The sequence below is a fragment of the Elephas maximus genome, chromosome 7 (assembly GCF_024166365.1).
Source record: "Elephas maximus indicus isolate mEleMax1 chromosome 7, mEleMax1 primary haplotype, whole genome shotgun sequence".
Lineage (NCBI taxonomy): Eukaryota > Metazoa > Chordata > Mammalia > Proboscidea > Elephantidae > Elephas > Elephas maximus.
The window spans coordinates 128,622,827-128,636,747 of NC_064825.1; the positions used below are offsets into that span (position 1 = coordinate 128,622,827).

Here is a 13,921-nt window from a genome sequence, read left to right on the forward strand (position 1 = left end):
AAAGATTACTTAATCTTAAGGGTTACCAGCATGGTGGAAGAACTAATCCAAAGAGAACTGCATACACTGAAGTATTTAGAGGCACTAGGAAAAAAAAAAAAACGGAGTAAGAATCCTGAGGTACTTACAAAACTGGCTATTGTCTTACGGGGTAATAAAACCCTAACCTTGGCGTCATTTTTCAATCTGACAGAAGTTTACATTTTATCAATCTACTTATCACCAAGTCTGGCCTTAGCCAATGGTGAATAGTCAGAGAGGTGCCCCCCTAGAGAATTAGTCGTTTTGTAGACCTGTCTGGACTGGCAGGCATCCCTTAACAGAGGTATTATTTAATTCCTTCTCAGCGGCTTCTCTGCCACTCCGTGCGATTCTCAGCGCACCTGAGCTTCCCCAGAACTGCTGGTCTGAACTGGGCTGACAGTGGACTGACCACACTGAGTGGCAGTAATCAGAGCTCTGAGGAGACACCCTGGCCCTAGGTTTCACATGGGAGTACCATTATCCTGAGGCCTAAGCTGGGCCCGAGGGGGCAGGAATGAATTGGCAGCAGGACCCCCACACTAGCGGCTTCAGGGCACCAGGGCCGAAATCTGAAGGACACACCGGGGTTCATGTGGATTGATCACGCAAGCACCCTCAGGGACGCGGTAGGGCTAAACTGAAATCTGCACACACTGGAGTTCAACGGATTGGAGGGGGATGCCAGGGGGTGTCGGGGATGGGCAGTGGGAGCCAGTAGAAGCGGAACAAGGAGAGGAGCAGCCGTATCCTGAAGGCCCCCTGGTTAGCCCCAGAAACCAGTTACCAATTGCCTTTGAGTCAGTTCTGAGTCAGAGCAGAACTGCTCCATAGAATTGTCAACAGCTGCTTTTTTGTAAGAAGATCATCAGGCATTTCCTCTGAGGCACCTATGGGTGGTCTCCAACTTCCAACCTTCAGGTCAGCCGCCTAGCGCGTGAGCCATCTGCATCAAGCAGGGACTCCAGCCCAAGAAAAGCCTGAGTTTATTCGAGAAGGCCGTAGATGGTTAGGACCAAAGTTCAGTGTGTCAAAAGCTTCCTAGAGGGCAAGAAAATATTCTTTGATGGTTAGGAGAGTGGGGAGGGCGGGAGGGAGAGAGGGAGAGGGGTTTTCACTAATATGACAGTAAATTAGAACTATTTTAGGTGAAGGGAAAGACCACACACAATACAGGAGAGGTCAGCACAACTGGACTAAACCAAAAGCAGAGAAGTTTCCTGAATAAACCGAACACTTTGAAGGCCAGCATAGCAGGAGTAGGGGTTTGGGGACCATGGTTTCAGGGGACATCTAAGTCAACTGGCATAATAAAATCTATTAAGAAAACATTCTTCATCCCACTTTGGAGAGTGGGATCTGGGGTCTTAAATGCTAGCAAGCGGCCATCTAAAATGCATCAACTGGTCTCAACCTACCTGGAGCAAAGGAGAAGAACACCAAAGACACAAGGTAATTATGAGCCCAAGAGACAGAAAGGGCCACATAAACCAGAGACTACATCAGCCTGAGACCAGAAGAACTAGATGGTGCCCGGCTACAACTGATGGCTGCCCTGACAGGGCACACAACAGAGCCCCTAAGGGAGCAGGAGAGCAGTGGGATGCAGACCCCATATTCTCCTAAAAAGATCATACTTAATGGTTCGACTGAGACTAGAAGGACCCCGGAGGTTGTGCTCCCCAGACCTTCTGTTAGCCTAAGACAGGAACCATTCCCAAAGCCAGCTCTCCAGACAGGGATTGTACTGGACTATGGGATAGAAAATGATACTGGTAAAGAGTGAGTTCCCTGGATCAAGTAGACACATGAGACTATGTGTGCAGCTCCTGCCTGGAAAGGAAAGGGCAGAGGGGCTCAGAAGCTGGCCAGTGGACACGAAAATAGAGAGTGGAGGGAAAGAATGTGCTATCTCATTAGGGGGAAAGCAATTAGGAGTATATAGCAAGGTGTATATAAATTTTTGTATGAGAGACTGACTTGATTTGTAAACTTTAACTTAAAGCACAAAATTTTTTTATAAAAAGCTTCCTGGAGGAAGCTCAGCGAAGGTGGTGGGCGGCTAAACGGAGACTGAAGGGGCAGAGGCCTACGCCTGGGGAGGCACCTGCCGGGGGGCCGGTCCCAGCAGCAGAGGAGGCAGAAGTTGTTGGGCAGGAGGCGTCCGACGAAGCGTCGGGAGGGGGGAGGGTCACGATGACGCACTTCCGGCTTCCGCCGCAGCCAGGGCGGGCAGGTGGAGAAACGCCCTGGAACGCGGCCCGCGCCCCATCACCGCCGGAAGCGGGATCCCCAGACAGCCGGAGAAAGGCGCAGCGTCGGGGTCCAACCCACTACCCCCACCGGTCCCACGCCTCAGGGCGTGCGATCCCAAAGCCCGTTTCCGCGCCTTTGGAACAGGCACCCCTGTACCTGCCCAGGGGCTGTTAAAGGGCCGAAGTAGGTCAAATTTGGCAGGAAAAGGGGTTCTCAAAGCCTGAGGCCGACACGGACCCGCGGTTCCCTCCCCCGAGGCTGGAGCTAAGTGCTCTAGACCCCACCGCCCGGACCTTCAGCCCCTGGAGGCGCAGCCTACTTCCCCTCCGCCCAGGACGCCGCCCTGGCCTTGGGACCCCCGCACCTCGGCCACTCGCATTCGACAAAACAGCAACGACCCGGGGGCGGGACCTGGCCCGGCCCCACCCACCCCCTAGACCTGGCCTCGGCCCGCCTCGGCCCTCCTCGGCCCTGTGCGGGGGAGGGGAGGCGGGGCATTTCCCACGGCACTCGGACTCCCAAAAGTCCCTGGGCGCGTGTTTACCAGGAGAGTCACGTGAGGGGTCACGCGGCCAGAGTAACGCGTTTAGGATTTGATGGGCCGGCTGGGTCCCCTGGCCGAGCTGCGGAGGCGTCGTTCTGCTCTTCGCAGGTCTAATCAGGTCTTGATTTTGTGGCCCCATTGTGGGATGGGGAGGCACTAGGCCCGGCTTCCGCGCCTCCCAAGGTCACAGCTCTGACTTTGCAGATTGGGCAGTCTACGGGGTTCCAGGCTGGGGAGGGGAATCTGTAGAGCAGAAAGCAGCTCCAGGAGAAGCAACCCTGGAATCATCAGACCACGGCCCTTTTCGCACATAAGAAAATGGAGACCCAGAGAAGGTTTACAGCTAGGGTTCAGGATGAATCAGGGGTATGTCTGGAGGGAGGAGGGTGTCCCAGATTTGGGCATGGGCCAGTTTGGGAGGAGCACTGGGGAGGAGACCCAGGAACCAGTATCTGAGAGGTGGGGGTAGGGTGATGTGGGGTCCCTGGAAAGGTTAGCTATGCTTTCTGCACACAACCCCTCCCACCTGCTCCTGGACAGCTCGCAACCCCTTGTCATGCCTTAGCTGGGGCTGGTCGCTCAGGGCTCCTCCTCAGGGGCCTCAGACTCAGGCCTCTCTCAGGGGTCCGTTCCACCCCACCCCGGCATACACACAGGGGGGCCGGCGGCCTTCCCTGGCAACCAGCCTTGCTCACTGCGTGGCGTGAAGGCTTTCCATGTCCGCCACCAGTACCGTCTCATGCCCTTTCTTCCTCTTCTCTCTGCATACATTCACTGTGGTGCTCTCACACTCCTCTGTCGCTGCATCCGAACTGCCCACTCCTCTTGCTGGCGAACTGGGCCCCAGTACCTGGCTTTCTAGGATACCTTCCCAGACCCTCTAGGAAGGTCGGCTGGCCCACCCTCAGCCCGGCTTTCTTTCTGATCACCCTAGGACCGGAAGCCATTGTGTGTGAAGTCCGTGGCACAGGGCCTGGCATCAAGTAGGTGCTCAGTGTTTGTTGGTATATGAGTGAATACCCAGTGTGTATGTGGGGGAGGTTCTCAAATGACCAGGTCGGGCCTTTCCGGAATGCGGGCCGTGGTGGTGATGACGGATACGGGGTAGTCGTTTCTTGCTGAAAGGGTTCTGAGGCTGAGGAAGAGCACCGGCCTGGGAGTGTTTGGGCAGGTCATTTGGCCTCCATGGAAAGCAGGTGTCACGGGGCTGCTGAGAGGAGACAGCCCTAGAGGGGGACGGTGCTGGGGCGGGCTCGGGGAACGTTGTGCCTGGAAGGTCCCGCCCTGCCCAGGCTCCTGGTTGGGCGGAGATGGAACTGCGACCAAGGCTGGTGCCGGTGTCCCTTCGTCCTTGTGTCCCCCTGCCGGTGGGCGCAGGTGGCGGCCGTGGGCTGAGCTCATGCGGCGACGGTGACGCACGAGCTTCAATGGCGTCCCCCGCGGACCGGCCTCACCTCCCTGGAGCCCAGGTCGGCCAAGGACGCCCGGCAGGCGCGGAAGTTTGTCTGCCGGTGTGCCAACTTTCGGCTGCCTTCCTGACACCCGTGTTTTCCAGCCTCATTTGGGCAAGGGGAGGCGCCGGGGCGGGGGCTTTTCAAAAAGGTCTGGGGGTCATGGGGGCATCCAAGCATATGGTGTGTGAGTCCGTGGACCAGGCCGGCGGCTGCGATGGGGCAGAGCGGCCTCGGGCCCTAAGTTAAGCAGACTGCTTTGTCGGATGTTTAAATGCGGTCCTCCACATCAAGTTATTCCAGGTCAGTCCCCCATCACCCTTGGATGCAAAGAGGCTAGGTCCTACTAGGTCCCTCGCTTCTCCCTAAAACTGGATCCCAGACAGAAGACCATCCAGCAGCTCCTTGGTTCCTCCCACTAATAGGGAGCTCACTACCTATAAAAAAAAAACTAAGAAAGCTCTTAAACTGACATCCCCCTATACCTGCCTTATTGAACAGACATTAACAGCACCTACTGTGTGGCAGAGACTGGGCACTGTTTTAGATAATGATTTAGCCGTGACAAGACCAAGCCCCCAGCCTCATGGTTGATGTTCTAGGATCACTCTGAGCTTGGGAATCATGTTTGCCTGGAAGCCCCTCCTAGTGTGCCTGCTGGGTTGGGCTCCTCTTCCTTGCCCTAGCAGCCCCCAGGGCTTCCCTGTCACCACCAATCCCACCTCCACTTCTATAAAGCTGGAGAGGGCGGGGCCTGGCATCAGAATGCTGAGTAATGTACCAACACCCAATGAAAGCTGAATCCTGAGCTTTGAAATCCAACCCAGCTCTCATCTCAGCTCTCTGGGGGCAAGTGGAGACGTCGGCTCCCATGGGGCTGGGATGTTCCAGGTAAAACCTGGCTCCTGCCCCATGGCTCAGCCCTGAGAGCTGGCATCATGGGCAGTTCTAGAAGGGGTGGTACAGGGAGCCAGGGCTTCTGCCACCTCCTGAGCCCTTGCTGGGCCTCAGCCAGGAGCCTCCTGGCTCTGCAGGCCTGGCACATGGCTCAGTCCAAGGGTCAGAAGGAAGGACATGGGCATTTGTTTCACCAAGGATGGTTGATGGAATCTGGATGCCTTGACAACAGCTGCATAATTCAAACTCATAAGGCAAGGACAGGTGGTCTGTTCCATGGGTCCAAGAAGGAAACTTCCTCCCCACTGGGGAACAGCCCACCTCCCAGAGGGACACCTTGTGACTGATACATCATCTGCCCTTGTTCCTCCCTCTGTAAGAAATCCTCCAGCTGGTTCCTTTCCATCCTCAGTTCTCCACTGAAATCTCACCCTCCTTGTCCACCCTATCTAAAACTAGCCTCATCTTCTGGTTTCTCTTTATTCCATCACCTTATTTTCTTTAGAACACGTACAATGTTGCTTATTCGCCGGAATTGCTGTCCGATTCCTCCGCGAGGATATAAACTCCGGGAAGGCAGGAACGTACCTTATCTTTCTCCCTGCCCTATTTTCATTAGCTCTGCCTCCCATGGAAGGTGTCTGTTGAATGAATGAAGTTTTGTCCCAGGATCATATAAAGAATTGTGGGGACAGAGCTAGAAGTCCAGAAAAATAGTTCCCACTTTTGCTATTAAATTTTTAGTTTATCTTTTTATAGCCACCTTTTACACAAAGAATTGGAGCCACCTTGCAAACATACAGTGAGATTGATACAGATAATACTAAAAAAAAAAAACACCCTACTGTCAAGTCGATTCTGACTCACGGCGACCCCAGGTGTCAGTTTTCAACGGCTGATTTCTTAGACATAGATTGTCAGGCCTTTCTTCCACGGCACCTCTGAGTGAACTCCAACCTCCAACCTTTCAGTTAGATAGATGAAAATCAGACCAGGGAAAGGTCAGGCAGGCTTCAAAGTTAAGACCAGGAAAAAAGCCATAGAGTCCTGTAACACTGCTATAAGTTGTGCTTCAATTATGGCTTTGAGCTTCCTGGGAGTTAAAGACAAAGGACACAATTAGTTGCATGATTCATTTTGTCCATGAGGAAAAAGCATTTCTCATTACTTTGGCTGGCATTTAATGTACATTTCTCACGTAGGTCTTCACATAGGCGTGTGGCAGCTGTGATCGCCACTTTCCTAAGGGGGTTGCTCACGGAGCATCTCAGCGGCAGAGAGCAAGTGCCAAGGAAGGTGCTTTCTGAGGCCCTGGCTAGACCAGGGATGAGGCCTAGAACCAAAGAGGGATGGAAGGGCAGAATTCCTTACAGAGCAGTGTGGGTCCCGGGCTTTTGGTTTACTTAGCTAGTCTTTTTTTTTTTAACTGGATGGTTTCAACGCCATCTATGAAGTGTAAAGAAAAAAAGGAGCGCAAGTCAGATCAAGCCTCTAGATCTAATTACCTGTTTACAGGAAATGCAGAGGAGAGTATGTGGCACCACACCACAGGGATGTATCAGCAGAATCCGGATCCTGGAAAATTCAAAGGGCAAATGAGTCAGATTCTTCAGCAAATAAATCGTAGGAAAAAAGGCCAGGAAGGGAAATCTATAGGTGGCAATAGAGTCTGAAGGGAGATACCAACCAGAGGAAACGTGCGAACTCTGTTTAGATCCTCATTTGAACAAACCAACTATAAAAAATATACATTTATATTGAGACAAACTGTATATTTGAAGATGTTAAAGAAATATTAATTTTTTTAGATGTGAAAATGCTAATGTGATTATGTTTCAAAAATTTTTTTTTTACCCATAAAACTATATGATATTTGGGATTCACTTCAAAATAAGCCAGAGCTTGGGAGCACTGGCAGTTTAGATGAAACAGAATTGGCCAGGGGTTAAGAAGCACTGAAACTGGGTGGTAGATAACATGGAGATTCATTAAGTTATTCTTACCGCTTTTGTATGTGTTTGAAATTTCCCATAATAAAACATTTTTTAAAATTCGATGTATTGACATATGGTTAGCCAACTTTTCCCAAATAAGAACATTAAAATAAAATAACTACCATCCACCATCACCACCATTACATAAGAAAACTCATTTTAACATCAAAAACATTGGAAGGGCTTCATCCCTGAATAAAGGACGCTCTTAAAATGGAATGCATTTAGCTTTCTGGAGAGGTCAGTGTGTTCCGCATCATTTTCTTACTGCAGAGCAGACAGTAGCACGGACTGGTGCTGATCTGTGGGCCCCAGCCTTACACACTTCTTCCTAAACCTCGTTTTTTCCAAAGGTTGAGATTGAAGCTAGTGGGCAGGCTATTTGTGGCTGTATTGTTTGTTCTGTGCCTCAAGACATCTGTCACTGGCCTCCTCTGGGTTGGTTTCTCTGTCTCAGAGAATCAGAGTATTTGACCCAGAAAGGCCTTCACAGAGATCAGGCTTAACCTCTTATTTTTACAGATGGAGAAACTGGGCCCAAGAGAGGAAAAGTGACTTGTTCAAGGTAACACAGTGTGATTCAATGGCAGAAACTACAGAAGGAATCAGGACCTTTGATTCCTAGTCCAGGGTTCATTCCACCCAGTGTTTTATCTGCTTGGAACCCAATCCATTGTTGTCTTCATATTTATTTCACTTTGTCCCTAGAAAGGTAGCTTGGTGGTTAAAAGTGTGGACTTCATATCAAACCAGCAGGCTTTAAATCTTGACCTTGCTCCTTGCTGCCTGTGTGACCTTGGGCAAATAAACATCCCTGGGCCTCAGTTTCTTCATCTGTAAAATGGGTTGGTGTGGTAATAATACTACTCAGTTCCTAAGTTTGTTGTGGAGATTGAGCTGATGTATGTGTAGTACCTGCCACACAGAAAATGCTCAGTATACGGCAGTTGCCTGTATCCTGACCTGTAGGAATGACGAGTTCCACAGATTTATCGTGGAAAGCAGGCAGGCCTTTAATTTAGGATCATGGACTATCAGAGCTGGAATGGGCCCCCTGAGAGTATCTAAAGAGGAATCCTTTTATAGAAGGAGAAAAATGAGCCCCCTGGGAGGCCACGTGAACTGCCGACAGTCCCAGAAGACAGTTAGTGACAGAACAAGAATCACACTCCCAAGGGTCTCCCCTGTCCCAGGACTCTGGACTTCGCTGAACAAGCCTAAAACCCCCCACCCCCTCACCTCGTAGAGCCAGTCCACCCTAATCTGTATCAGTGCTGACCAATTAAAGACACGTGGCAAGTGCACAGAGTTTCACGGTTTAAATCGGGCATTTGCAAACTTGGTTCAGTCGAAATCTCACCCAAGCTCTAGAAGATAGTTCTGGAATGAACGTCCCATTTCACGGAAAGAAATCCAGGCGCCCAGGGATAACATGGCGGACCAAAGCCATAGGTTGTTGTTAGTTGCCATCGAGTTGATTCCAACTCATGGTGGGCCCCATGTAGAGGCTCAGAAATTCTTGACTACCCCGGAGAAGGAGGGAGTTCACCTTTAAAAGGAGAAGTTTAGTGTGAAATAGCTGACGCCCCTTTCTGCCTTTGGAAAAGTACTTCAATTCCAAAGAAGTCTTCTGAGGTCAGAAAGGAAGGCAGTTGCTATGACAACATCTTTGGCAGCCTATTTTCATCTTCCTCAGGTTCAAAACAACAGCTTTCAGCAGGTCCCTGGAGGATGGGGAAGAGGACAGTTTAACTCCAGCCCAGCAACTCCACTCGGCCAATCTTCTGCCAGATTTCAGTGGCAAGAGGAAGATGGTGGCCAATGAAGAGGCCTGGAGCTTGTGTCATCCTCCTGAAGCTAGGTTGGAATAACCAGAAGGCTGGCACACGTGACCGTTTCCATGGTGACCTCCCTTGCAGCCCTGACTGGTTCTGTTTATGAGCACTGGAAAATTCCACCCAGTCATAGGGCTGATTTTTTTTTTTTGTACCTTCTCTGCTTCTCCCTGTGCCCAGGCAGGGGTGAAGTCACTTCCAGTGTTTAAGCCCTTCTGGAGACTTGCCTGGCTCTGGAAGGGTGGGTGGGGGACAGGCATGGAGAGGTTGCCTTCGGTTGCAGTCAGTTCAATGGCCTGTTACTGTTGCCTCCTGTGTGCCACCCAGTGCTTAGGACTGGAGGGGGAAGTGAAGGTAGCTAGAGACAGGGTAGTGACAAGCACCATTTACAGGGCACATAGTTTGAGCCAGGCAGTGTACTAAGCTCCTGACACCCTCACCACCCTGAGGGGGGTACTACAGCTACCAGTCCCGGTTCACTGAGGAGTAAACAGGTTCAGAGAGGTTAAGTAACTTGCCAAGGTCACGGTGCACAGCCATGAAGTCAAGGAGCTTGGCTCGGAGGGAGCGTGTGGGCCCTCTGTAACGATGCACCTTCTGTAATGCTCCCAGTGTTGCAGGATTAGATAGGGTGGGGGAGCCCCAAAGCATTGGGGGGCTGTCATTGGGGGGCAGATGAGGAGGGGGCCGTGGTGTTCAGGAGAGAGGAGAGCCGAAGAAAGGCTTCATAGAGGAGTCAGGAGCAGGGTGACACTTAGGCCGGGTTTTTCAGGACAAATGGGGGTTTTTCAGGATGAATAGAAGTTTTTCAGGGAGGAGAGACAGGACACAGAGAAAGCACCTGCAGGGCTCCAGGACACCTGTCATCGCTAAAGCTGGAGCTGAGGGCTGGTGGGTGCCACAAGTCGGGCCAGAAAGGAAGGCTGTGGCCAGGGCTGAGTCCTCGTCATTCAGTCTTTAGAGCTGCCTCTGTTGGAATTCTGACTGGGCTTGGTGAGGGAGGTCGAACCAACCAACATTCCTTTTGACTCCTGTAGAGGAAAGCGTGGGGTGGAAGCTTCCAGCACCAGCCGCCCGCCCAGGCTTGGTTTCTGCACCTGGATGCTGCACAGGCTGTGTGAGAGCTGTCCAGGCTGAGGCAGGGCTCTAAGACATGACTGGGTTTTCAAGGTTGTCCTGTGACAATGACAAACAACAATAAAAGTCATAAAGTCATCGCCATAGCTCAAGATAACAACAGAGGAATCACTGAGGGAAGGGCATGATCATACAAGTGCTGGCAGTCACTGATGACTGTTACCACAGGACTGTCCATGGGGGACTGCCCATTTGGTGAGGAAGGTTCCAGACCAGGAAAGGGGCCTCCATGTGTTCCCTAAAGGTGGGCTCCCACCAGCAGCGAGAAGTGGGATGTCCTTGGGGGAGAGGCAGGGGAATAACCAAGTAACCAGAGTGCAGGGGGCAGAAAGTAACCAGCAAAAAGGGTGGGGGGGGCAGGGGGGGAGGGGAAGCCAGATTAGCTTTTATCTCGGGCTGAGAAGCCTGGGAATGCATATGAGCAGGGAAGTGAGGAGGCCTGGCAGCCCACGAGGGCTGATAGAGGGCCTGATAGAGGGCAGACAGAGGAGGCAGGACTGAGGGAAGGTTATGACCCTGGGTCAGGGTGGGGCAGTAAGGTAATATGCCAGCCCACTGCCTCCGAGTGGATTCGGACTCATAGGGACTGTATAGGACAGAGTAGAGCTGCCCCATAGGGTTTCCAAGGCTGTAATCTTTACAGAAGCAGACTGCCACATTTTTCTGAGGAGCGGCTGGTGGGTTCGCAGCCAAGTGCTTTAACCACTGCGCCACCACGACTCCAAGGTAATAAAGATCCTGAGAATGAGGAAGGCCCTTTGTGACCTAAACTGCTCTTCAGCCCTTGGGTCTCTGTCTACTCCTTGAGCCTTGGCTGAAGTCCTTTGCCTCAGCAGAATAGTCATGGAAATTTCCACCCACCAAGTCTCAGTTCCCCCTGCTTCCCAGGCCCTGTTGAGTCTAAAAGATCTTTTGTTTGTGTGTGCCGCAGGCTGAAGAGACTGAGGGCAGCCTCAGATTCCCAGCTCCAGCCCCAGACACCTGTGGGAAGGGACATGTCAGAGCTTGCTGGGCACTGAGATGCCAGGGAATAGCTGAGCTGGGCTGTCCCTCCTGACTGACAGCCAAGTTCCTGCTCCTGGGGAAGGGGAGGAGTGAGCTTCCTCCATCGCTTCAGTATTCTCGAGATTGTCCCCTCCACGTGATGTGCCTTCCCCAGGTACAGGGCAGGAGGGCTGGAGCAAACCCAGAGGCACCTAAAGATTGGGGTGTGCCACTTCTGCTCCCAGGAACTTCTCTGGGTGCTCTTTTTCTTGGGGGGAAGAGTTTCACATATGTATTTCTAGAAGCTCCCAAGTGGAAGAAGTGACTTCTCTGGGGAGAGAGGAACTGGGAAAACACTGGAAACTTTCTCTCCCTCTCTCTCCTCCCCTCCCACCTCCAGCTCTGGGCTCTGACTCCTGCCCCCATCTTTGATCACTATTCTCTCTGAAGAGCAGCAGCAGCTGGGAGTGCTGGGACTGTAGGTAATAAAGCCGAGTTACCAAACAGCCAAGTGACACCTCCACAGTGCCCCCACCCCTTCCGCACAGCAGGGAAGCTGGCACAGACCTGCTCTCTCTCACGTCCATGCTTACTTTTCGGAATCTGGCAGTGGCAGGCACCCCAGTCTCCCAACCAACCAGGCTGCAAATGCTGGAGTCGTCACCTTTGCTCCTGCAGAGGAGCTAGGGAGCCATGTAAACAAACACCTCATCAGGGAGGAAAATATAGGCTGTATTGTGACAGAGTATCTATAGGGTACACATGCCGGTCAGAGAGTCCTTTCTGAGGAATGAAGTCTAGGCAGGGTGAGGAGAACAAGTCGCTTATCTGAAGAGCTAGGAAGGAGCGTTCCAAGCAGATGGCTCAGTGAGAGTAAAGAACATGAGTCCAGAAAGGGCCAGGGGTGCTGTCTTAGTTATCTAGTGCTGTTATAACAGAAATACCGCAAGTGGATGGCTTTAACAAACAGAAATTTATTCTCTCACAGTCTAATAAGCTGGAAGTCCAAATTCACAGTGTCAGCTCCAGGGGAAGGGTTTCTCTCTATGTCAGCTCTGGAGGAAGGTCCTTGTCATCAATCTTTCCCTGGTCTAGGAGCTTCTCAGCACACAGTGACCCTGAGTCCAAAGGACACACTCTGCTCCTGTCACTACTTTCTTGGTGGTATGAGGTCCTCCTGTCTTTCTGCTCACTTCTCTCTTATATCTCAAAAGACATTGACTCAAGATACAACCTAATCTTGTAGATTTAGTCCTGCCTCATTAATATAACTGCTTCTAATCCTGCCTCATTAACATCATAGAGGCGGGATTTACAACAAAGAGGAAAATCACATCAGATGACAAAATGGTGGACAGTCACACAATACCAGAAATCATGGCCTAGCCAAGTTGACACACATATTTGGGAGACACGATTCAATCCATAACAAGTGCTAAGAGGCAGAGAGGAGGAGAGTGGTGTTATGAGAGCAGGGCGAGGCTCAGGCAGGTCTTCCACCCTTGTCTTCTTTCTCTTGTCCCACAGCTACCACTTACCCCAATGCAGGCCTCCATGATATTGAGCCTGCGTTGTGACAATGGACTCCAATGCTCTCCCTCTGCCACCTCTTCTAGCTCCTTGCAAAGAGCAGCCAGACAATTCTTCCCAAAGCCAGGGACTCTACCAGCTCAGAAGACATCCCTCTGTCCAAAGAGCAGTGTCCAGACCCCTTCTCAGGTGATTCAAGCCCTTAGACCTACTTCCCCTCAACAACACACCAACCCCCTAGCCAAACCAGTCTACTCGTTCCTCACCAAACAAGTCTGCCTATTTGGGTGCAAAGCCTCTACTCACCTATTCTGTGGGGAATATTCCAAGCCCCTATCCCTACTGAGGAAACCCTGGTGGCATAGTGGTTAAGAGCTACAGCTGCCAACCAAAAGGCCGGCAGTTTGAATCCACCAGGCACTCGTTGGAAACCCTGTGGGTCAGTTCTACTCTGTCCTAGAGGGTCGCTATGACTCAGAATTGACTCGACTGCAATGTTTTGTTTTGTTTTTTTTAATCACCACTTAGGCCTGTTAAAGCCTACTTATCCTTCAAGGTCATTTTCTCCACGAATATTTCTGGAATCTTCCAGACAGAATACAATCTCTCCTTCCTTTGTGCTTCTTCTGGACTTTGCTCCTATTATACCACTTTCTACCATACCCATCTCTGCTTCCATCAGTGCAAGACTGAATTCAGTACAGCACCTTGGAACAAGCTTCCAGGAGAATGCCATGAGTCCCCATAGAGAGTGTGTGTTGGTCAGGAATTGATTTTTCCTACTGCTAACTTGTGGGAGGTGCGGGGGCAGGGGTGCAGGGAGAGGGTCCCAGAGGCTCTCTGCCTCTCATCTCTAAAACGCCATGTGGGAATGTGACTTTTTTGGTCTTAGATTCTTCAACTACAAAATGAGGCGGTGCTAATTAGAATGATAGAACTTCAGGATTGGAAGAAAAAGACAAATTTTCCAGTCTAGCCTCTGTTCAATGCAGGAATACCTCTACACCCTGGGAAGTTGTCATCCAGCCTGTTTGATTATATACAGTGATAGGAACTCACTATCTGGTGTCCTTTAAGGCCCATTCCACTTCAGACACCTTATGGTTCTACTTACATTAGCCTGGAAAAAGACCCATAATGCTATGGGCTCCTGTGTTTTACCTGGCATGTGTTGAGAAATACACCTCAGGCAAAGTTTCTGGAGCTGTGTGACCTCTGTCCCTTGTTCCAGGAGGCTTGTTTCTATGGGATGTGGTCCACAGCTCCCCTGAG

General features: G+C 51.2%; 1 long non-coding RNA gene across 1 annotated transcript; it reads left to right on the top strand.

Annotated features, from left to right (window-relative positions):
* The first annotated feature begins 2,785 nt into the window (after positions 1-2,785).
* Positions 2,786-10,468, top strand: LOC126081051 (uncharacterized). Its single transcript, XR_007518280.1, has 3 exons — positions 2,786-3,187; positions 3,756-3,804; positions 8,860-10,468. It is a non-coding gene; the product is annotated as an uncharacterized LOC126081051 (long non-coding RNA).
* The last annotated feature ends 3,453 nt before the right edge of the window (positions 10,469-13,921 follow it).